The sequence below is a fragment of the Lytechinus variegatus genome, chromosome 6 (assembly GCF_018143015.1).
Source record: "Lytechinus variegatus isolate NC3 chromosome 6, Lvar_3.0, whole genome shotgun sequence".
NCBI classification, from domain to species: Eukaryota; Metazoa; Echinodermata; class Echinoidea; order Temnopleuroida; family Toxopneustidae; genus Lytechinus; species Lytechinus variegatus.
In genome coordinates, this window is record NC_054745.1 from 7,149,322 (window position 1) to 7,173,217 (window position 23,896).

The window sequence follows — 23,896 nt, forward strand, 5'->3', positions numbered from 1 at the left end:
ATCAGCCATCTTCTGTTACCCATGTGCAAGCATAATTTTAAAGAAATAGAACGTTGTTCTTTTAAAGACACTTTTTAAATTGATTTATCAAATTAAAGAGCAGATGTGTTACTTGCATGGTGTATATATGATCTTTTTTTTAATTCAGACACCATGAGTCAATTAAGTTTTTGGTAACCTTTTTTTTCTTTCATTCTCGGGTTCTTTTTCGAAAACAATTTGGTCCACTACCGAGTCCAAAATAAATCATCCAAAAAGATTATATTTATAGTACATTTACAGCTAATTTTAACCTCAAATACTTTTTCTGAAAATAAGCAAAATACGATTTATTCTGAATGGACCAGACGTATGGTGTGAAAAGGCCTTAAAAACATAAAGTCACGCTTCCAGATATATTATTTGCCCCTGTCATCGGATTCTATAAGAAATTCCCGCACACAACCCCGAAATTCGGCACCATCTACAAAACTGTAAGAACAAATTCTTCGAAATTTTTCATTATATCATGCAACTTTATGCTTAAAATCAAAGGTTTGCTCTAATAAGCTAACTAAAGTCCCATTTTTTATTCAGACTCTCTGTCGGTCAGTCTGATCAAATACACTTGACAGAAATCAATATCGCAATATTATTTTCTTTTGTATGTATTTCTTTTCAATTTGTCATGTATTTCTCGGTTTTCCAAATTTGTCAGAATTGTTTTGTGATGGAAATCGTTGGGATTTATTTTTGATGACCATAATCAGGTTGAGATAAGTCAGTAAAAAGAGAAATAATCAATTACTCAGATTAAGATTTGTGGAAGCATTTCGATGTTGTGCTGGGAATTCAAGGTCGCTGAATTACCTCATGGTCATAACCCGGGGATCATAACCAAAGAATACAGATTATAAGCTCGCAGGTATAATGGTTAAATCAGGGCTCTATGGTCCGTGACATCATACTATTCAAGGGGAGGGGGGTGAAACCAGAGATCACCCCCCCCCCTTGGACAAAAATTCACAACACAAATCGACATCCATGGCCCTTGGAACGATTTTTTGGGGGGCAGGGGTGCTGAAGAAAATTTGACCCCAAAACATAAAGAGAAAGTTTTCACTACAAAATGAGGGTCGTTTTGGTCCCAAGAATTTGACAACCAAAAACAGAGGGGGGGGGGGGGGGTCAACAAAAAAAAATGAAGGTGATTTTCCTGACATTTCTAATTTGGCACACATACCATCACCCCGCTTCCCAGGACCATGTGGGCTTTATAGCTCGCCAATGTAGGTATTTTTTAAAATCCCTCCAATCATATTCAGACAGGGAGTCCACTTCCGCGTCCAAATTTCAATCGATTTCAGAATTTGATTGCGGAGGAGACCGGATTAAAATCTTACTGCATTTCGCCCCTTATCATTGTCTTGACCCTAATAGACGGGGTAAGACAGTGCGTCCAACAAAAAAAGGGAACCCGTATTTAGAGATAGATTTCACATGTTTTTACTATGAATTTGATACATGGTAAGAGTTAAATCTCATCTTTAATTTGAGACCAAAAACTTGGTAAATCATTCACGCAAGACAAATTAAAACAACAAATATCGAGGACTTTCAGAAACGATTTGTTCAGAAAGGTATTAATCATTCTCAATGCACTCTTATTTCAGTGATCAGCATGATCAGTGAGATATGTAATAATGTATACAAAAGAAATGATATTGAGTCAATCGTCGAATAAGTTCGGGTGTCGTAACACAAGCCAATCTTGTCCAAATTTTCTGTGCAACATGGTTTTGGCATTAAAATTTCAAACTCGTATTGCTCATTAAAGGGACGGTCTGGGCTCAAAATATTTATATCTAAATGGATTGAGTGAAATTCAGGGAGCAAAATGCTGAAAATTTCATCAAAATCGGATAACAAAGAATTTATTGAATTTTAAAGTTTAACAATAATTTGTGATAGCAGTTATATGCACATAGTCATGAATATTCATTAGGTGGGCTGATGATGTCACAGTCACATCCCCACTTTCCTTGTTTTTGTGTTATTACATTAAAATCATAACTGAAACATTTTTTCATTCATGAGTTAGTGATGTGTCTCCATTATGATAAAATAAGTTGCACTTATTTAATCAGTTGTCAATCCAATTATTTCGTTTTTGGTAGAAAATTTTAGAATAAACCTAATTTCTTATAATAAAATACAAAAGAACAAGTGGGTATATGACATCATCAGCCAACCTATATAGTGAATATTCATAAAAACATTCCTAGAACTGTTTCACCAGAATAATACAAATCTTTAAAATTCAATAACTTTGTTATTTGTTATCCGATTTCGGTCAAATTTTCAGCATTTTGCTCTGTAAATTTTACCATATTTATTAAGATAAAAATATCTCTAGCCTGGACCATTCCCTTTAATGCGTAAAGTGTTTGTGGCAGATTAGGTATAAAATTAGAGGAATTATTGAATTGTGTGTATAAAAGTGAAAATATAATGCAAATGAAATATTATAATGAATTTGCCTTAGGAGAAAAACGATATGAGAATCCCAGTTTCCTTTTTTTGAGGGACGCATAGCAACTACATAATCTGCGCCTTGTTCATGGTCCACCTCGTTGATCTTTGTAGCCAGCCCACTCTATCTTAGAAGAACTGTTTTAACGATTGTCCCGTCGGATTTCAAAATCTGTCCTTCTTGCTTGAAATGTGGAGCATGTCTGATCGGATAAGAAAGCAAAACAAAAATAGTGATGGTATGAATTAAGCTACATTATTCAATAACTAAAATCAGCATGCACGTCAACAATGTCTTAAAAACATGATTGTTCGAAATGAAAATCTACAAGTATATTTAATTAATCAATTACGCTAATTTGTTGTTTTTTTATTTTATTCCCGATACTTTTTATGTCATTTTTACTGATTAACTGATACGCTCAGTAAAAATAATAAGTAGAAGACCAAGATTAACAGTGTTTCTTATCTTATTTAACAAAATGTTAAAAAGAATACGCCTCTGTATCTTACGATGACATGACCACTTTACCCGATTGTCTATATAGCCTCATACGGGCGATGCATGTATTGCAATCCGCTTTTCATTGAAATGAACCACGTAGGGAGACCTGTAATAAATATTTGCATTTAAAAGATATTGTTTTAAATTACATGTCCGAAATAAAATACAAGATGATCTAACCTCGCAGAGTATTAATTGTAACTAAAACACTCCGTAATAACAATTTTATGCTTCCACTTTCCTTCAGTAAACAAATAAACAAAATTTACGGGGTTCTCTGTCACTTATATAGTAACAGAAAACATCTTAAAGAGGTTTAATCGATAATATGTTTGTAAATGTACAAATACAGCGAAGGAAACAACATTAGTGAATGTTATAGCGTAATAAAAGAATGTTAAAGATTATACAAAATATGATACTACATTATTTGCACAGTGTTGACAGATTACGCTACTTACTTTCTAATGACCTCAGTTTTTTTTCCAGGGGGGGGGGTGTTCCATCTCCAATTCTCTGGTTACTCCTTCAGTCACCAGTCTGCACGTAAACCATACCCTCTCCATCAGCCAGTTGCTGTAAAATAATTTTCAAGACACCAATCAATGGTGGTCAGTTTTGTACACTGTATAAAAATTACCTTAGTATTCACTTAATTGAATTATGTTAAGAAACTACCTTAATTCTTTGAAATAATTATTACTTTGGAAGTTCTCAGTAAAATTTACTTATTTTCTTTGCATCCATTTTACACCATCTTAATTCAATTAAGTAAAACTATCGAAGTAAAACTATAATTAAAGAGATAATGAGGGAGTGAGTGAACTTCTAAGCAGGAAAGTCCACTTCTCGTCCGACTTTCAATGACATAATTTCCACTTGGACATCTTTAATAAAAAAAATCAATTTTTTTTATTGTCACTTTCCTGTAGTTGTACTGACATAGTTTAGTTACATTTTGTAGGTTAAAAACTCCTCATACATGAAGTAAAATCAAATAAAAAAACCCCACTTCTTCTCGCGATGATACAATATTGTGAGACCCCCCCCCACAAATATAAGTAAAGCAAACCTTAGAGAACCTCACATGCCAACTACACCCTTAAAGGTCAATTCCACCTCGGAAAAATGTTGATTTGAATCCATAGAGAAAAATCAGACAAGAACAATGCTGAAAATTTCATCAAAATTGGATGTAAAATAAGAAAGTTATGACATTTAAAAGTTTCGCTTATTTTTAACAAAATAGTTATATGAACGAGCCAGTTACATCCAAGTGAGAGAGTCGATGATGTCACTCACTATTTCTTTTGTTTTTTTATTGTTTGAATTATACAATATTTCAATTTTTACGAATTTGACGATTAGGACCTCCTTGCATGAAGCACAAAATGTTGAAATAATGGAATTCCACGTGTTCAGGGAGGAATGAATTAAACTTCATTTCACATGACAATGACAAGAAAATAAAGATATTTCATATAAGAAAATACAAAAGAAATAGTGAGTGAGTGATGTCATCAGTTCATATTTGCATACCGACCGAGATGTGCATATAACTGTTTTGTGAAGTGAAGCGAAACTTTAAAATGCAATAACTTTCTCATTTTACATCTGATTTTGATGACATTTTCAGTGTTACGCTTGTTAATTTATTTCTCTTTTTATTCAAATCAAGTTTTGTTGGGGTAGACTTGTCCTTTAAAGGGGAACTTCACCCTGACAAACAAAACGTTTTTATTTATTGTGAAAATTGCAGAAAAAATAATATGAAAAACATCGGCGGTTTTTGAGTAAAACCTATCAAAGAGTTAAAAGTTACTAGAATTTGGATTATTTGATTTGTGACGACTTTTGCGAGCAGCTTTCCTAAATATCATATAGTTACTATGGTAAAAATGAATGAAATATCACTTTCTCAAAAAAAATAACAAATGGTTTTATTGTACCTTCAGTATATCAATACACAAATCATGTCACAAGCGCTACATGCCTCTCTTACAAAAGCAAACAAAAATTTGACATCACGAAACATTAAAAAATAATAAATGTATGTATTTTATCTTACTTATCATATGGGGCAGCTGCTCCTTTGTTACGTCACAAATCCAAACCTTGAAACTATTGATATTTGATATTTAATGTATTTTCCTAAAACCTTAATCAATATTTTTTCTGCTATATCTACAACTAACTGTTCAGGTTGAACCTTTCCTGTACTTAACTGCTAGCCAATACATTATCAAGACCATGAATTTAAAAAATGGAATCATCATCAGGTCGAGAAATTTGACTGAAGAAAACAAAGAGGGTTACTTTTGGGTTATTTTAGTCCTCAGAAATTTGACAAGCACAAAAATAAAACAATGTTGTCCGTCCCACCATGGACCTACTATGGTCACACCTACCGGAATTCCACGGGGGTCTTGCCTATGGAAAGTAACACACGCAGCACTCACACTTTCCAGGGCCATGATCATCATATCATTTCAGATCAAATTGGCAAATCCACTCCAAACGAAAACTTAATCTGGAGAAAAAGAGAAACATTGAACAAGCTTAACGCTGAAAGTTTAATAAAAATCAGATGAATGTTAACTAGCAAATATATTGAGAGACAGTCAAGAGCAATGACATTAAATTAAAAACACACACCTAATTTCAATTCTCCTCGCGTTTATAACAATATTTTGAGACTTGCCCCCCCCAAAAAAAAAAAAAAATGAAACAAACCTTGGAGGATCTCATATGCCAGAAACTTTAATCTAATCAAGGCCGGAACATGCAATCATCATATCAGTTAAAATTAAAGGGCAAATGCACTCCCACCGAAAACTTGATCAAAAGAAAAAGAGATACATCGAACAAGTATTCGCTGAAAATTTAACCAAAATAAGATAAATATAAAGAAAGTGATTTAACGACATGTAAAAAAAATACTTAATTTTTCACAAACAGCTCTAATTTGACGATAAGGAGACTCTTCATCAAATCACTCGAAATTACAACAATGACAATTCCGCATATCAAAGGAACCTTTATCACATCATATCGAGATAATCAAATATTTCATATTTCTTGGAATAAAAATCATAAATTACAATATAAATACGTCATCGGCCTTTATTAGCATCCCGACCAAACTTCAGCATGTCACAACATTCTAATTTTACTCCCGATTTTGAGGAAATGTAAGTTTTGTTTGATTTTTTTCTATTATAATTGATTACAAATCATCGATTGTTGGGGTGGGGAAGTATTTTATAAAGATTTTCTGTAAAACAAAATAAAAAAAATTATATAAAGTTTATGCATATAGAATATAAAATCACCAACTTATTACATAATAACACCAAAATCCTACACGCCCCCTACCACACTATCAATTTATCTCATTGGCCTACCAAATTCACCATAATGTTCACAGGGAGTCGGGGTAGGGTAGTGTCACACGGAAACCGACGTTGGAAAAGTACATTAAATACGAAAAAGGGATCCATACCACTTCACTTGAAGGGAAATATATCATTACATTTCATTCAGGGGCGGATCCCCATTTTTCTGAGGAAAATTTTACAACCCCTCCCCCCCCCCCGAAAAAGGGGGCAGGAGGGTTTTATTTGTGTTACAACAGCATAATTACATGACAATTGTTATTTGTGCCTCTCAAGAGGGGGGGGGGGACGGGCCGGCTGTGCCCCTCTGGATCCGCCAGTGATTTCATCATCTTTCCAGACACTTTATTTAAATGCTCACAAGATGAGTATGAACTTTTCGGTATAGTCAATAGTGACTATATCCAATCTTGACAGTAGCAAACTTATTTTGATTCGTACTACTGTACTACTACGAAGGATAACAGCCAAAGAAAGAAAGTTTACTCACATGGATCATCTCTGGTATACAACATCACACTGTTGTTTTCACTGTAATGCAAGATGTAGCTGCGTAAACAAGCCGTATGCTAGCTGGTGGACATGACCTGGCTGCGGCTCTGGTCAATGGTCATAGGTCCATACTCTGATAAAATGATTATCATCATCGCCAGTATCATACTCCTCAATAAAAATGTCGGCATATACAACGGTTGACAACCATCAATTTGCTAAACATACAAGTCTTTAGATAATTCAAGATACAGTATATAACGGAGCTCAGTCACGACGACCCCACGTCATGGAGCTGGAGGTACAGGAATGCGCGGTTTCTTGTCAAAACTATCGTCAATGGAGGATAAATCATTCAAGACTGAAAGAGGAGATTACCTGGTAGTCTAGTATTGTAGACCTTTTCATGTTAATCTTAGAGGAAGATTGGAACAGTGCTCGTCTCCACCGCCCACTCCACAGATCTCTTCTAATGAACTCATAACGACAATGCGGGATTACCTGTTATGATTTGTTTTCTTACCACCATGGTCATATTTCTAATATACAGTTTTTTATAAGATGCACTCAAAATTGTCAAATTTTGAGATACGTTGTTATGCCCTTGTTTGATTCTGTTGGAATTAGCAATTGATTCATGACCTTTTGCAAAAAAAAAATGCAGATGATAATAATAATGAAAATAACAATGATCAATGATGATGATGACCTTAGTATCAATGATGATAAGAATGAAAATATTAGTTAACTGAATATGATTGATTATATGATAATATTCACAGGAAAATGATAATATTAATAATTATAATGATATTGATGATAATAATAATAATAATAACAACTATATAGTACTAATATAATGATAATGATGATATTAATGAAAAAACAATAATGGTAATAACAGTGATAATAATGATAATAATAATGATAATTTTAACAACAATAATAATAATAATGATAATAATATAGTACTAAATTAAAATGACATTAAACGTAAATTAGAGAATAAATCTTGACTAGTGGAAACATTTTATTTAACAATTAATCCTAAGCATATCACTATTTATTATTTAATATATATCTAAAACTCACCTTTAACTACTCGAGGACAGGACTCCAGTAATAGCTTATCAAAATGGAATTTCAATTCACAATTTGGGGTAAGAATTAATTAAGTAATAAAAAGAACACCTTGAAGTCATTATAAGCTATATATATATATATATATATATATATATATATATATATATATATATATATATATATATATATATATCGACATGTGATTGACAAAAAATAAAATCACTAATTCTTTTACATTATCATGCTATTATTTATTATATTTATTATTTTATCATTTTCATATATTACCGTTTATCATTTATATCATGGTTATCACCATGATTACGAATTTTATTATTTACAATCGGATCATTCAAACATGATAAGCCCAACTACTGGGAAACCTTTTCATTCCCCAGCCACCGCCCCTTCGCCACCGCCCTCTCCCAAGACGGACAAGAGTTACGATACGCCACGCCCATCACAGCCACGCGCCACAGCACGACGATAATTAATTATAAATTGGTCTGTAAAGAGGCTACGCAAATTCACGTGTCTAGATAGGGGTGGGGTACCATTGTAGAGTACTACAGCTGACGTGAACAGCGCTACGTACGGGTGCCCCCTCCCCACCTCCCTCCATCCCCCTCTCTCCCCCTCGAGCTTCCCGCTCTTCCTCTCTCTCTCCCTCTCCCCCTCTCTCTCTCACACACACACACTACAGTACCGTAAGAAGCAAAGCCGGCCTGTATTTTATAATGCAACCTCTCCTGTGTATACCGGCAGATGGCAGCAAATAACCCCCTCTTAATATGCCTGATATGATCATTTTAAAAAGAAGGATGAAATGCCTGTATGAATCAATTTAAGTAGGAGAGTACGTTGCTCCTCTGACATACGATTTCGTGAAAAGGTTTAAAGGGATTCTGCATCACGTTTTTTTTTTCATTCATTAAGTATTTGATTTGAGTAGTTCTTAACCAAAAAATGCATTTTCTGTTAAATTATAACTCGTTGGGAAATATGATTAAATTAACCGTATTTTAAATGAGCAGTAGAGGTATATAACATTCCTGTCCTGTGTATAGCGTTATAAAAGTGATTTTAAGAATAAATATCTGTTGAAGAGCCTCGGTAACAATCGTCGGTTTCTGTAGGCTATATAGGCGTGGTAACCATAGCCGTCCCCAATGGCCTACAAGGAGTGTAACCACTCCCACTTTCCATGAAATCATTCTGCGAAGTTTACTTGCCGCTGAATTTATCTAATTTAAACGGGTGATCCTTTGAAATTTGGAATTTTATAAGAGTGCCCCAGCTACCGGAGGAGTTAAAAAGCGAAATAGATACAAGCCTGGAACTGTCGCCCTGAGAGAGTTTTTTTTTAAATCTCCGAAATTTAAGATTAAAGGGATAATCCGGGCTTCGCATCTGAATCCATACACTATAGAAAATCTACATCTTCAGCCTCAGGACGTGTCTCAAATTTGGGATGGGACCAGCTTCACACACGCAAAACTTTCGAATGGTTATAACAACCATTTGTTATAGCTGTTAAAAGCTATTGAAATCTTTCGATTTGATTGGCCGATGATAAACATGTAAAAGAAATTGCGCATATTATGTGAGATTAGATTTCAAACTAACAAGAACGGATTCCATCTCTATTGGAAATGCATATCCATCTGTTGTGTGGCCTGTTTCATAAAACTTGTTATAACAATTTGCAATAGCTGTTAAAAGCAATTGAAATCTTTCGATTTGATTGGCCGATGATAAACTTGTTAAAAAATAAATTGCATATTATGTGAGATTAGATTTCAAACTTACAAGAGTGGATTCCATCTCTATTAGAAATGCATATCAATCTGTTGTGTGGCCTGCTTGATAGAACTTGTTATAATAACGATTTGCAATAGCTGTTAAAAGCTATTGAAATCTTTTGATATGATTGGCCGATGATAAACTTGTAAAAGAAATTGCGCATATTATGTGAGGTTAGATTTCAAACTTATAAGAGTGGATTCCATTTCTATTAGAAATGCATGTCCATCTGTTGTGTGGCCTGTATAATAAAACTTGTTATAATAACGATTTGCAATAGCTGTTAAAAGCTACTAAATTTTTTTTATTTGATTGGCTGATGGTAAATTTATTATAAAAATGTTATTATGTCTTTGTGAAAAGGGACCCTGATTTAGCAGAAGGGGGATCGCAACCCACTCTGAAAGGGGAAATTCACAATAATAATAAGTAGGTTTCAATAAGAACAGAAAAGTTCAGGGATCGTAACCCACTCTGAAAGGGGAAATTCACAATGATGATAAGTAGGTTTCAATAAGAACAGAAAAAAAATCAGAATAATATTGGTGAAGGGTTGATGTAAATCCATCACAGAACGAGACAGTTGTCATCCATTTTTTTTTCATTCATTCCTTTGTGACCTCATATGCAGGCTTCTCCCCATATATCACATGGTATAAAAAAAAATAGATAGAATTTCATTTTTTTTTTCAATTCAATTCAATTTCATTCTTCAACATAATACAAACAACTACAAGATAAATTATTTCATTTTAAATAAAAGCATGAACAAAATTCAACATTAAATGATATACATACTCAATAATTGAAGAAATATAAATTTATTTAACATGCATGTCTTTGTCAAATATAAATCGATATAATCATAATTAAATATGAATATACAGTGCGTATCAAAAAAAAGTTTACACTTTAAAAAAGCCCTGGGAATGAAAAAATATACAACATGTGGGTAAATTTTTCACATATAATTTTGGGTTTGGGTCTCATCTATCCAATGAAAGTAAAAGTTTTGTCAGAATGTTACACTTGAGTGAGCGCTGTCCATTTTTGTAAAGCTCGCAGAAATCTGTTTGCGCAGAAATGCTCATTTTCACGCTGTGTCAAGGGGGAAGGGCGAAATCAAACTCGCCCTGCGAAACATTTTTCATACATTTCCCTTGCAATTTTAGTCAATTGAAATAAAACGGACACATTCAAGCATTCTGTAACAATTTTGCCACCCAAATTGAAATTTCAACACTTAGTAAGCACAACCTTTACCATTTTAGTGCCAGCTGGATCTGAGGACATAACTGAATCTGAACAAAAGTTTATATCAGACATCTCCAGCATTTTTTCAGGAAGTTTTTATCATTGAAAGTGGGTTTACGTTTCATTTTTCATTTAATACTTATTTCTCCACACATTTTCCAAGCTCGATACTCATTAACAGAATGAAAATAAAGCCTAAGCCATTCCATGTAAATCACAGCTCAGTGTAAAGCAAATATCGTCACGATGGCCTTGGTGTGTGGGGGAGTGGGGCGGGGCGCAACGCACACTTTGAAGTGTTTGTGGGCAAGGAAACAAGTCAAAAAGGTTAAAAGATATCTTTAAATCAATTTTACTAGCTAAATTCCAATTTTTCTTCATGTTTAAGTTCTACTTTTATTCCCATAACTATTTCAAAGTTCTGCGCAAATCATTTTTCACTAACTTTTCAAAAGTAAGTGGTGCTCACTCAAGCGGAAATATTTTTCGACAGTTATATCGTCATTTGCTTTAATGGATCTGTACTAATGTTAAAATGTGGAAAAATCTTCAGAATATTACAAATGTATCATTTTACAGGATTTTTTCGAAGTGTAAACTTTTTTTTGATACGCACTGTATATAAGAATGGAGGGGTCCACTGAAAAGCAAAGCTTGTAAGATGTGGACCCCTAGATAGAACATGATGAATTGAATTATATCCACAGCACAAATAAAACTTTTTTATTTTCATTTTTCAAATTGCACATGGGGAAAATAACACCACACTGCATATTATGCAGGAGCTGCTGGTCTGTGACGTCACAAATTCAACACTTTAGAAAAAATCATAACTCCCTTTAATATTATTTGCGGATTTTCATCAAGCCTTCACTAATATGCTAGAAGGAATTTACACCCTGTAATGCAGAGCGCTTAACTGCTGCTCTAGTGATGCAAGAGTAACATGCTGCATTTACTGCAAAGCACTATAAAGACTTCTGAAAAAGTGTTCGGAGCTATATAAGCAGGTATAATTATCACTTTTCTAATTGTTCTGATTTTATTACAACCAACTTATAGACCAGTTCGTAGTTACTCATGGACAATTTTGGTCAAATGACCTTTCATTTCTTTCATTATGATAGGCAAGTTTCAAAGCAAGATTTTACGTAAGCTTGCCTTACATAACAGGATGAAGAAATTGAATAGACTAGGTAACTACAATATCACACCAATGAACACTTATGAAGGTATTTGTTGCATTCCTACTTTGAATGCATATCATAGTTTGTTGTACATATACAATGTACCTAGTAAACAGTGAAATAACAGTCGTTCGTGGACGTATTGTTGTTTTTTGTGGATATAAATGAATATCACTATTCAAAAGAATATATGAATAATCAAGACATCAAAGTTGGTGCTTATCTCATTAGATTTTAAAGCACCATGTCACTTTAGTACAAATGACCTTCCTCTGATCATGCATAGAATCTTTTGATCATGCGCAGAAAGGAGCTACGAACTGGCTTATTTAGAGGGTGAACTTCCCGTTTATTTTCTCTTCTCACTAATTCCCCTTTTGTCTCCTTGTTTCTAGTGTTGCTGTTGGATGTTTGTGGTCTATATCATGGTTGTTCCACTTTATATGTTTGTCATTTTGCCTCCGACGAAGATTCTGCTAGGATCGAAAGCTTAGGCCCCTTTTGACTCTCTACTTTAATACCCCTCTCACTCCTGTCACAAAACTCAATTCAACCAATGCTGTATCACATCTCAGGGCTCGAATCAACCTAAGACCACTGCATGCCATGGCCTCTGGATGAAGCCCTCAGAGTCAACGCCCTTCAAAGTAATGTATTTTCAGACATCAGGCCAAAGTGCCCATTTTGCCAGAGGCTTTAGTGCCCTGTCGTAATCCAGTGCGTGTACTATTGGAAAAAAACATTCAACTACTAGTATTGATGCCCATGGCCTTAATGCCCAAAGTTAACATATCCTTTCCTTTAAACAAGTGGAATGCCTCTGGCCGTCTCACCTGCATCACGTGGTTCAATATAGCAGCAGTGCTGACTTTGAATACTACTCTAACTCACACAAGATGTTCAGTGATACATGGTTACTCTTATGTCCACTTTTCATGAACTAGACCAATAAACTTACAGAGATATGATGGTTATTCAACAAAAAACCCCAACATGGCCCAAGTTCATTGACCTTACATGACCTTTGACCTTGATTATGTGACCTGAAACTCGAACAGAATGTTCAGTGATACTTGATTACTCTTATGTACAAGTTTCATGAATCAGATCCATAAACTTTCAAAGTTATGATGGTAATTGAACAGATACACCCAATTCGGCCAAAGTTCATTGACCTTTGACCTTGGTCATGTGACCTGAAACGCGCACAGGATGTTCAGTGATACTTGATTACTCTAATGTCCAAGTTTAATGAACTAGACCAATAAACTTTGAAAGTTATGATGGTAATTCAACTGATACCCCCGATTCGGCCAAAGTTAATTGACCCTAAATGACCTTTGACCTTAATCATGAGACCTAAAACTTGCACCAAAATTTTCAGTGATGCTTGATTACTATTATGTCCAAGTTTCATGAATCAGATCCATAAACTTTCAGTTAGGATGGGAATTCAACAGATATACCCAATTCGGCCAAAGTTCATTGACCCTAAATGACCTTTGACTTTGGTCATGTGACGTGAAACTCATGCAGGATGTTTAGTGATACTTGATTAACCTTATGTCCAAGTTTCATGAACTACGTCCATATATTTTCTAAGTTATGATGACATTTCAAAAACTTAACCTCAGGTTAAGATTTCGATGTCGATTCCTCCAACATGGTCTAAGTTCATTGACCCTAAATGACCTTTGAACTTAGTCATGTGACATGAAACTCTAATAGGATGTTCAGTAATACTTGATTAACCTTATAGCCAAGTTTTATTAACTAGGTCCATATACTTTCTAAGTTATGACGTCATTTCAAAAACTCAACCTCAGGTTAAGATTTGATGTTGACGCCGCCGCCAGCCGTCGGAAAAGCGGCGCCTATAGTTTCACTTTGCTTCGCAGGTGAGACAAAAAATGGCCCTGCTCCTTTTAATTTCTGTAATTCGAGCCCCGACATTTAAAAATCTTTAATTTTCACTTATACCTTCTGATCACCACTCATCAAAAATTAACACCTTGACATTAATCACAAGCAGACAGGACATTGCTGGGTTATTTGTGATGTCTTTAATCAGCATAAGACGTTAAATACTGGACTGAAATCAAAGGATCATCCCTCCTCCTCGTTTCCACTGACTTTGCACGTCCAGATCATTCCTGCATAAGACAAAAGGGAAATAATGTCAGTTAGGTAGATTTCACTTATTTTGATAGGAATCTGAGTAGGTGTTTCATAAAGCTGTTTGTATGTTAGGAATGACTTTAAGACTGGTAACCCTTTATCGTGCACACTCCCATGTCCCTATAAATAGCTGAATAGTTAAATAGCTGAACTAGCATGTAAGAATATCATCCAGTCTTGTGTAACTTTATAAACCGCTTCGTGAAACACATACCTCGGCCCCGATCCATAAAACTTGTTAAACATATAAATTTGTAGTAACAGTTATGAAATACTGAAATCATTCTATCAGATTGGCTGATTATAGTACGGGGAATAATTTTCCTGGTATCGCATCACAATTTGCTCCACATTTTTGAAAGACTGCTATGCATAGTCTTTGTATGGCATATTTTTACATAGGACATTACTTAGATGACAATTTTTCTCTTATGACCAAAAATGCTGTTCGAATTTGTAAAGCAATATTATTCCCTGTAATAAATTTTGTTATAGAAATTGTTCATTGTTATTAGAACAAGTCTTCATGAAACAGGGCCCTGACGTCTGCCGCAGGAGTACATGACAAAGGAGCACAACAAACCGCAACCAATGTACCCCATAAAAATCGACAGAATTTATTCTTTACGGGGGAGGGGGGGAGTCAAATTGAGCCCTCTCTGACAAATTTTGCCGCTACACCACCACACAATTTTTTTTACCGCGCCGCTCGCTGACTGTCTACTTTCAAGTCTTGCACATCTTTTGAGACCAACTTTGCGACGCCCGAGTACGCAGTTCTGAAATTACGCAATTTGTAGGCGCATGTCTGTCCCAAAATTGCTCAAAAACATGATTATGTGTACAAAGTCAATGCAAATTGTGTTTGTCAACCAAAATTAATTAATATTGTTGATTTAGATGAATTTATTTTGTTATTTATGATTGCAAAAGTGTCCCTGACAAAGTTCATTGTAAAAAACAAAGGTATCAAAAAACAAAAAAATACATAAAAGAACACAATAAGATACATTAAAGTGAATGGTTAACATTGGTTTGACTTAAATCTGAGCTAGAAGGTCACACTTGTCACCTGTGTCTGTGATATGTTACAAAAATGAAGCCCAGAAAAAATTGCATTCGAAAATAATTATTTAGTGCTTCAAAAATTGAAATATAAAGTGACCGGAAAACACAAGCTTAATTTCATCCCATACACTTATGTGTACTATTTTAGGCGTCTATAAGACGCCTATTTACAAAATGGGGGTTCGACTTGTAGTTTTAGCTTTTCATTCTCAATAATGGTTGTTTTTAGGGTTTATTATAGTTCTAATACATGCACCTTTACACATGTTTCATCTTGGTTTGAATTTTTTTCTAAATCGGCTTCTCACAAAGTTAAACAATACCTTTAAGCATTTTGGTGCAATTTTTTATAGATTTTTGTTAGAAATGTAAAAATTTATATGCTCACCAGAAATTATCATTCCACTAGTTGTGTAAAGTTAGTTAAGGGCAAAACATACACACAAAAAAATTATGGCAAATTTCATACGCTTATTTGAATAACTAATTAATAAAACAAAAGTAAAGCAATTAATTTTCTGAAAATTTTACTACTCAGTCTTGTAGTTTATACCCAGCTCTATATTTGTCCAAATTTTCACGGCGATCACGCAATCAATGGCCGATTGCCTTGAATGGCAGTCCATGGGACAGTTGACAGAAATGGTCATCAATTCCAATGACCATCAACCATCATGGTTAAACACACATTAACCTGTTTAATACTGAAAGAAGCAAATGTTGCAGGAGCAATAGCAAGAGGAGTAATTGTCAAAGGAGTAATTGCCGGAGAACCAATTCTGACAAGTAGATGCTGTGTCACCCTCCAAATACACGCTACTATCACCCAACTACAGGATAAATGGTTGTGGAGATAACAAAGGTTACTTGAATTTCCTACTCAAATATTCGGTTTTCACTATTAATTGGTAACAGCCGATAAGATCCTTCTTCCACTGCTCGAAACTTCAAACTAGTATACGATGCAGTGTCATCACTACCTATTCAGCCCTCATTTCCCCCACTGACAAGTCAAACATGAAAATGATATTTGTAATGTATGATGTCTGAACATTGGCGGCGGAAGCCAAAAATTTTAGGAGGGGACAACCCAAGAAAAAAAATTTACAAGCTAAAAAAAAAAAGTTTCTCAACCTAAAAATTTTAGGGGGTAAGCGTCGGAAAATAAATTGACAAGCAAAAAAAAGAAAAAAAAAAAAAGGTCATCAACTAAAAATTTAGGGGGGGGACCGTCCCCCCCTCCTCAAATTTAGGGGGGACCCTTCCCCCCGCTTCCGCCGCCTATGTGTCTGAATCAAACTACTATAACTCAAACAAGATGTTCAGTGATACTTGGTTACTCTTATTTCAACGTTTTATGAACTAGACCAATACACTTACACAGACAGGATGGTAATTCAACAAATACCCCCAATGTGGCCAAAGTTCATTGAACTCACATGACCTTTGACCTTGATCATGTGACCTGAAACTTGCACAGCATATTCAGTGATACTTGATTACTCTTGTGTCCAAGTTTCAAAAGTCAGATAAGAAAACTTGCAAAGTTATGATGGTAATTCAACAGATACCCCCATTATGGCCAAAGTTCATTGACCTTTGACCTTGGTCATGTGACCTAAAATGCGCACAGGATGTTCAGTGATACTTGATTACTCTTATGTCCAAGTTTTATGAACTAGACCAACATACTTTTAAAGTTATGATGGTAATTCAACAAATACCCCCAATTCGGCTAAAGTTCACTGACCCTAAATGACCTTTGATCTTGATCATGTGACCTGAAACTTGCACAGGATGTTCAGTGATACTTCATTACCATTATGTCTAAGTTTCATGACTCAGATCCAAAAACTTTTAAAGTTTTGATTGTAATTCAACAGATACACCAAAATCGGCCAAATTTTATTGACCCTAAATGACATTTTACCTTGGTCATGTGACGTGAAACTCATGCAGGATGTTTGGTGATACTTGATTAAGCTTATGTACAAGTTTAATGAACTAGGTTAATATATTTTCTAAGTTATGGTGACATTTCCAGACCTTTACTTCAGGTTAAGATTTCGATGCTGATTCCCCCATCATGGTCTAAGTTCATTGACCCTAAATGACATTTGACCTTGGTCATGTGACGTGAAACTCATGCAGGATGTTTGGTGATACTTGATTAAGCTTATGTACAAGTTTAATGAACTAGGTTAATATATTTTCTAAGTTATGATGACATTTCCAGACCTTTACTTCAGGTTAAGATTTCGATGCTGATTCCCCCATCATGGTCTAAGTTCATTGACCCTAAATGACATTTGACCTTGGTCATGAGACATGAAACTCTAATAGGATATTATGTTATACTTGATTAACCTTATGGCCAAGTTTCATGAACTAGGTCTATATACTTTCTAAGTTTTGATGTCATTTCAAAAGCTTCACCTCAGGTTAATATTTGATGTTGACGCCGCCGCCGCCGTCGGAAAAGCGGCGCCTATAGTCTCACTCTGCTATGCAGGTGAGACAAAAATTGCTACAGTGAGATTTGAACCTCACACCTTTTTGTTCAAGATTACCCACTAAGCCACTATGGGAAAAAGATTTGTAGACATTGATTGGCAGTACAGGTAATTAAGCCAAAGTAAATTCTATTGGGATCAGAGATAAGTTTGACTTTGGACATGTATGACCTATATGAAGGTATATATCCCATGATTAGTCTGCAGGCACAGACCTGTAGATTTTGAAATTTGGATAGTGCATAATGCAGAGTCTGAAGTAATAAGATTCACTATACCTTGTTCTACTATAGACAAAGCCTTTTGCATACAGTGTAGATCTACCGTAGTCTTTCATTTAGACCTTTAAGTGGTTGAAGTCATATCAAGTATGAGTCTGTCTGTGGTTGCACTCGTGTCGAGCATTGTGGCCCAGTGGATTAGTCTTCCGACTTTGAAATAGAGGGTTGTGGGTTTCAATCCCAGCCATGGCGTAATTTCCGTCAGCAAGAAATTTATCCACATTGTGCTGCACTCAACCCAGGTGAGATGAATGGACACCTGACAGGATTAATTTCTTGAATGCACTGAGCGCTGAAAGGCAGATCGAGCTAAACCCAGGGTAAAAATTATAATAAACAATGCGCCTCGAATTATTTTCTGATTACTGTAAATATTGTATATACAGTCATATTCAAATACATGTATAATGAGTTATTGACGATATTCCGTCACATTACTGGAGGCGTTGTACATATTTAACTTATGATGTTAAAAACAATATTTTATTTACTTTGTTATTTATTGATAGCTGACATTTATTGTTTCTTTTGCACAGTCTGTGCATTTGAAAAACTTTATTCCATGAATATTGCCATACTTTACTGATTGATCTACTTATTGATAAAATGTTGTTTCAATTTGTCAAATGGATCCAGTAAAATGTAACCAAACAGTATTTAACTGTATCACAAAGTTATTTGTCATTCTGTGAGTCAATAGTTATTATAGTTTGAGTTTTGTTGTTATACATGTATGGTGGTGATATGTGAAATATGTAATTAATTTTGAATAGTTTTATAAGTAAATAAAAAAAAAATAATATAAGACAGATTGAATGAGGAGATTGGTAAAATGGAGATTGAAGGATGGATGGGAAAGAGAAAGATATGCACAGAAAAAGAGGGGAGAGAAAGAAAGAGGAAAAAACAGGGAGAAATAGAAAAAGCGAGGTATGAGATAAGGAGATAGATAGACATGGAAGAGGTAGAACGAGTGAGAGAGAAATAAAGAAAAAGAGAGGGAGGGAGAGAGATAGGAACAAATAATGAAAAAAAATAACAGAGGGTGGAAGAGAAAGATAGTAACAGTGGGATAGAGAGATATAAATACATGGAAGAGAGAGGGAAAGAGAATACCTACTCCCCACCCCCTCCCCCCAAAAAAGAAAGTGTGCAGCCATAGGAAGGGAGCGTCATAAATAGGTTGAAATATCGTGAGATATAGAACGTGAGAGAAAGAAAGATAAGAAGAGATAGAAAAAAACGAAGGAGAGAGGAGGAGATAGAAAGACACTGGTGGAGATACAAAAAAGGAGAAAAAATGAATAAAAAAAAACAGGTGGGTAACGAGGACAAGAAAAAGTGAAATATCAAGAGATTGAAAGAGAGAGAGAGAGTGGGAACGTCCTCCATTCAGATGAGAGAGAAAGGAGAGTGATATGAAAGATAGAAAAAACAAGTTATAAGAAAGGGAGATACAAAAACATCGAAGATATAGAAACGAGATAGGACGATAGAAAGTAATTTCAGAGGGAGAAGGAGAGAAATAAGAGGGAGGGTGATAGAAGGGGGAGGGGGTCGTCATAAAATTATAGTGACATAGGAAATGAGAATCAAACCATTCATCCCCTCATATATTTGCACAATAAAACAAATCAACTATTCCTAAGCATAAATTACATTTATTATTTTGCAATTGAAGACGATTGTTCTGTTACATGTAGGCTATATGGTACAAGAAATATGTTTTACATCGAAAGGTACAAATACTTCTCAAAATAAAACAACATGTATCGAACAGCTTTAACCAAATTGATGAGAACCAATTTATTTGACAATTAATTTGTAACAAAAAACGGGAAGTTTGAGTATGAGACTAGGGTCCAAAAGCCTTATCAAGTGTGTAATGAATCACTTGAACACAAAGAGAGTGGCAGTGGCAGTGCAAGTGGCAGTACATGTAATAGCAAGTGAGTATTGCCATGATGCATACAAAACACTGAACAAAATGGAACTACTTGATGCAACTAATATTTTAGCAGTATAGATAATAACCAATCCATATAATGAGGGCACCATTTTAAAGGATATGAAATTTCCTACAACTTTACTACACAATATCTTTTGGATAAACTAATCGTTAGAGAGTTACAAGCAATTGTAATCATGACTATTGAAAGGAGCGAATAGGACTCGTGATCCCAAAATCAATGTGGCACAGGGGGGTTTGTGGCTGGCACAGGGGATTAGCATCGGATTAGCACTGTGGCATTGGGTTAGTAGCGTGTATGGCATGTTTAAGAGTTAATAGGAAACAAATATATCGAATCATATGTTGGAGCTGTGAAATACACCTAGTTCAATTTCAATGTGCATTACAAAGTTATTGATGTTTTTTGTAAGAAAGTGAGTCGCCTTTAGAAATATCAGGAAAGGTTCAGTAAGTAAATTTATCATCATTTTAACATGTAAGGAAAGTGAGATTTTTCCACAAGAAAACCAGACTTGTGAACACAATATTGATTTTTCATTTCATTTCATTTATTTTTTCCATTTCCAACAATCATTTACATTTACAATAGTTTTGTTACATACATCTTGATATAATTATAATCAATAAAACAAAGAAACTTATTATGTATAATACTCAAGATAACAGGTCGGAAACGGAGGAGGCTGCTAAAAAGCGAAGCTTGTAGGATGCAGCCTCCTATGACATACGTATGAAGAATAAAAACAAAACACAAACACAACATGGTAGAAATTTGAACGTAAAACTATCTGAATGAATAGTTTAAAAGAATAAAAAGGAAGAAATAGAAATGAGAGAAAATAGCAAGATCAGTGGTCTCCTGATTCTTGCCCCAACACTCACAGCGAATTTACGGATCAACAGGAAAACGAAAAATATCATATTTCACAGCTCGTAGTGCTGAGTATATATGAAAAATATAATGTATGAGTGATGAAGAGTTAGAAAAACTAACGAGTATCTTGGAGAAACTTTTTCAACTTAAATTTAAAAGAATTTAGGCTTGGGGAATCTTTGATAGTATTATCAAGAGTGCCCCAAAGTCGAGGGCCTTCGAAAGTGAAGATGGATTTGGCAAGAATTGTCCGGGGTAGAGGAAAATGAAATTCCTCGGATTGACGTGTAGGATATTTATGAATAGTTTTGTTTTTATTAAATGAAGAATCAAAGATTGATGGTAGCATATTATTATTTAATTGATACATAAACTGACCCAAGTTATATTGATATAATGCTTTTACTTTTAAGATTTTATTGTCAATAAACAATTGGTCTGTGTGGGATCTCCAGGACATATTAAAATAACGTGGCGATATGCCTTTTTCTGTAAAAATAATATTCGTTCTAGATATGATGTATGTGTATTTCCCCAGACAATTATCCCGTAGTTTAGATAGGGTAAAATTAATGTTGAATAAAGCATTTTTAGGGAGGAAGTTGGAAGAAAAAACTTGACCTTATTTATAACACCAATATTGCGTGAAATTGTACGGCATATAAAATCAATGTGTGTTTTCCAAGATAAATTGTTGTCTACTATCAGACCTAAAAATTTTGTTGTAGTGACCACTTCAATGTCAGCGTTGTCCGATTTAATATCGTATGGTAATTTATCTAAAGAATTGCTGAAAAGCATACATTTCGGTTTTTTTACATTGATTGACAATTTATTAGATCTTATCCATTGTACTAGCTTCTCCAGTTCAATGTTCAATATATTGACTAAAATATCGGGATTGGGATGAGAATAAAGTACATTTGAATCATCTGCAAAAAGAATATAAGATAACATTGTCGAAGAATTGTGAATGTCATTTATATAGATCGAAAATAAAAGTGGGCCCAGTATGCTGCCTTGAGGAACACCCCAATTAACCTTTAGTGGAGAAGAATTTTGTTCGTTTATGTTAACAAACTATTTACGGTTTATTAGGTAATTCCTGAACCACTCCAAGGCCTTTCCTCGGATTCCGTAATTTTCAAGTTTGTATAGTAGTATTTCATGATTTATAGTGTCAAAGGCCTTGGAGAGGTCCAGAAAAACACCTACTGTATGTTCAAAGTTATCAATAGCTTTTGTGATTTTTTCAACAAATGAAAGAGTGGCATGAGAAGTACTATGCTTTTGGCGGAATCCAAATTGAAAATCAGAAATTATGTTATATTTATTCAAAAATTCTAATAGTCTTGTATATATCACTCTTTCTATAGGTTTTCCAGGTCAAATGTCCGCCGTGTCAGAGCAAGTGTCCGATTAGGTAATTCAAATGTCAATAGGGATTTCAAATGTCCCATTAGCCAGACTTGTATCCCAATAGATGAATAAAATGTCCTTAGAGAATTCAAATGTCCGCACAATAGAACTTATTTTCAATAGGTAAATCAAATGTCCATCTTGCAAATCAAATGTCCTAATAGGTAAATAAGATGTCCATAGGGAATTCAAATATCCGTTCAATAGCAAATGTTACATAATCATGCATAAATTAAGGCATCAAGTCGTACATAGGTAAATCAAATGTCGTTTAGGTAATTCAAATGTCCATTTGCTAATGATGCTGAAAAGAGATTGATTTTTTTCTTATAATGTATGACAAATGTACACAAAAAAGTATCGAAATTCTGTTCAGTAGTAAAGATTATTCAAACAATAAAGTAAAAACAAATTACAATTTGGTTTATTGAAAGAAAAGGGGGGAGGATACGTGAAAATATATAGAAAGATTAACAGAAACAAACATGCTTCATATAACGAGAGTGTAACATAAATAACATTTACTTAAAGGAAAATGCGTTGAAATTGATTATTATGTCTAAATATCTGTTCTCATCGATCACTCTGCTAGCCTACCATATAGGGTCCAAAACAAGGTAATTAATGATGAAAAAGATATGAAAAAAATAAATAATCGTTAATAAACATGACAGAACTATTGTTTGAATTATTAGGAGGTACTTTTAATAAATCAGAGTTAGTTGCATAATGATGATTTTTGTTTTAACAACAAAAACTTGAAATTGCTACCCTGCCTGAGTGAGCCTATCAAAATGATTACTTCTTATCGAGTTAGATACACCCTACCCACCCCATCTAATCAAATCGACTTAAAGTAATCAAAATTAAATCCAACATTGAAAATTATTTCGTCTAAGACGTTTATCTGAATTACCAAAATATAATTAAGAGGATTTCTAACAGCATTCAAGATTGTTACACGTTTGCAGGTAATGCAAATGAGTGTATGAAATGTAACCGTTTTGAATTAACATACATTTTCATGAAGAGATTATTTAGCACATGGCACAGAAAATAAGGTTGTAGGTATATTCATTATAAAAATACAGACATAAATAGAAATAATTTGTATTTGTGCCTGCAAGAAGATAAATGTTTGGGATGGGTGAGAGACTGAGAAAAGTTATCTATATATATATAAACTAATAAGAAGAATTAAACAATAATTATTTTTATGAGTTAAATAGGTTTCATAACTGTGCATGAGGAACAAACATTTTCACAAACAATGAGTTTTTCATATGAATGATGAAATTAAATGCCATAGATTTGTATATTCTGGGTTGGAGAAAAAAAATTGAAATAATATATCTGTAGTT

At 34.3% G+C, this 23,896-nt stretch overlaps 1 long non-coding RNA gene across 1 annotated transcript; it reads right to left on the reverse strand.

Annotated features, from left to right (window-relative positions):
- Positions 1 to 2,568: 2,568 nt before the first annotated feature.
- On the reverse strand, positions 2,569 to 7,252 carry LOC121416482. The gene is made up of 4 exons (XR_005970183.1): positions 6,902 to 7,252; positions 5,425 to 5,546; positions 3,478 to 3,592; positions 2,569 to 2,714 (listed from the first exon to the last, which is right to left on the reverse strand). It is a non-coding gene; the product is annotated as an uncharacterized LOC121416482 (long non-coding RNA).
- Positions 7,253 to 23,896: the final 16,644 nt, after the last annotated feature.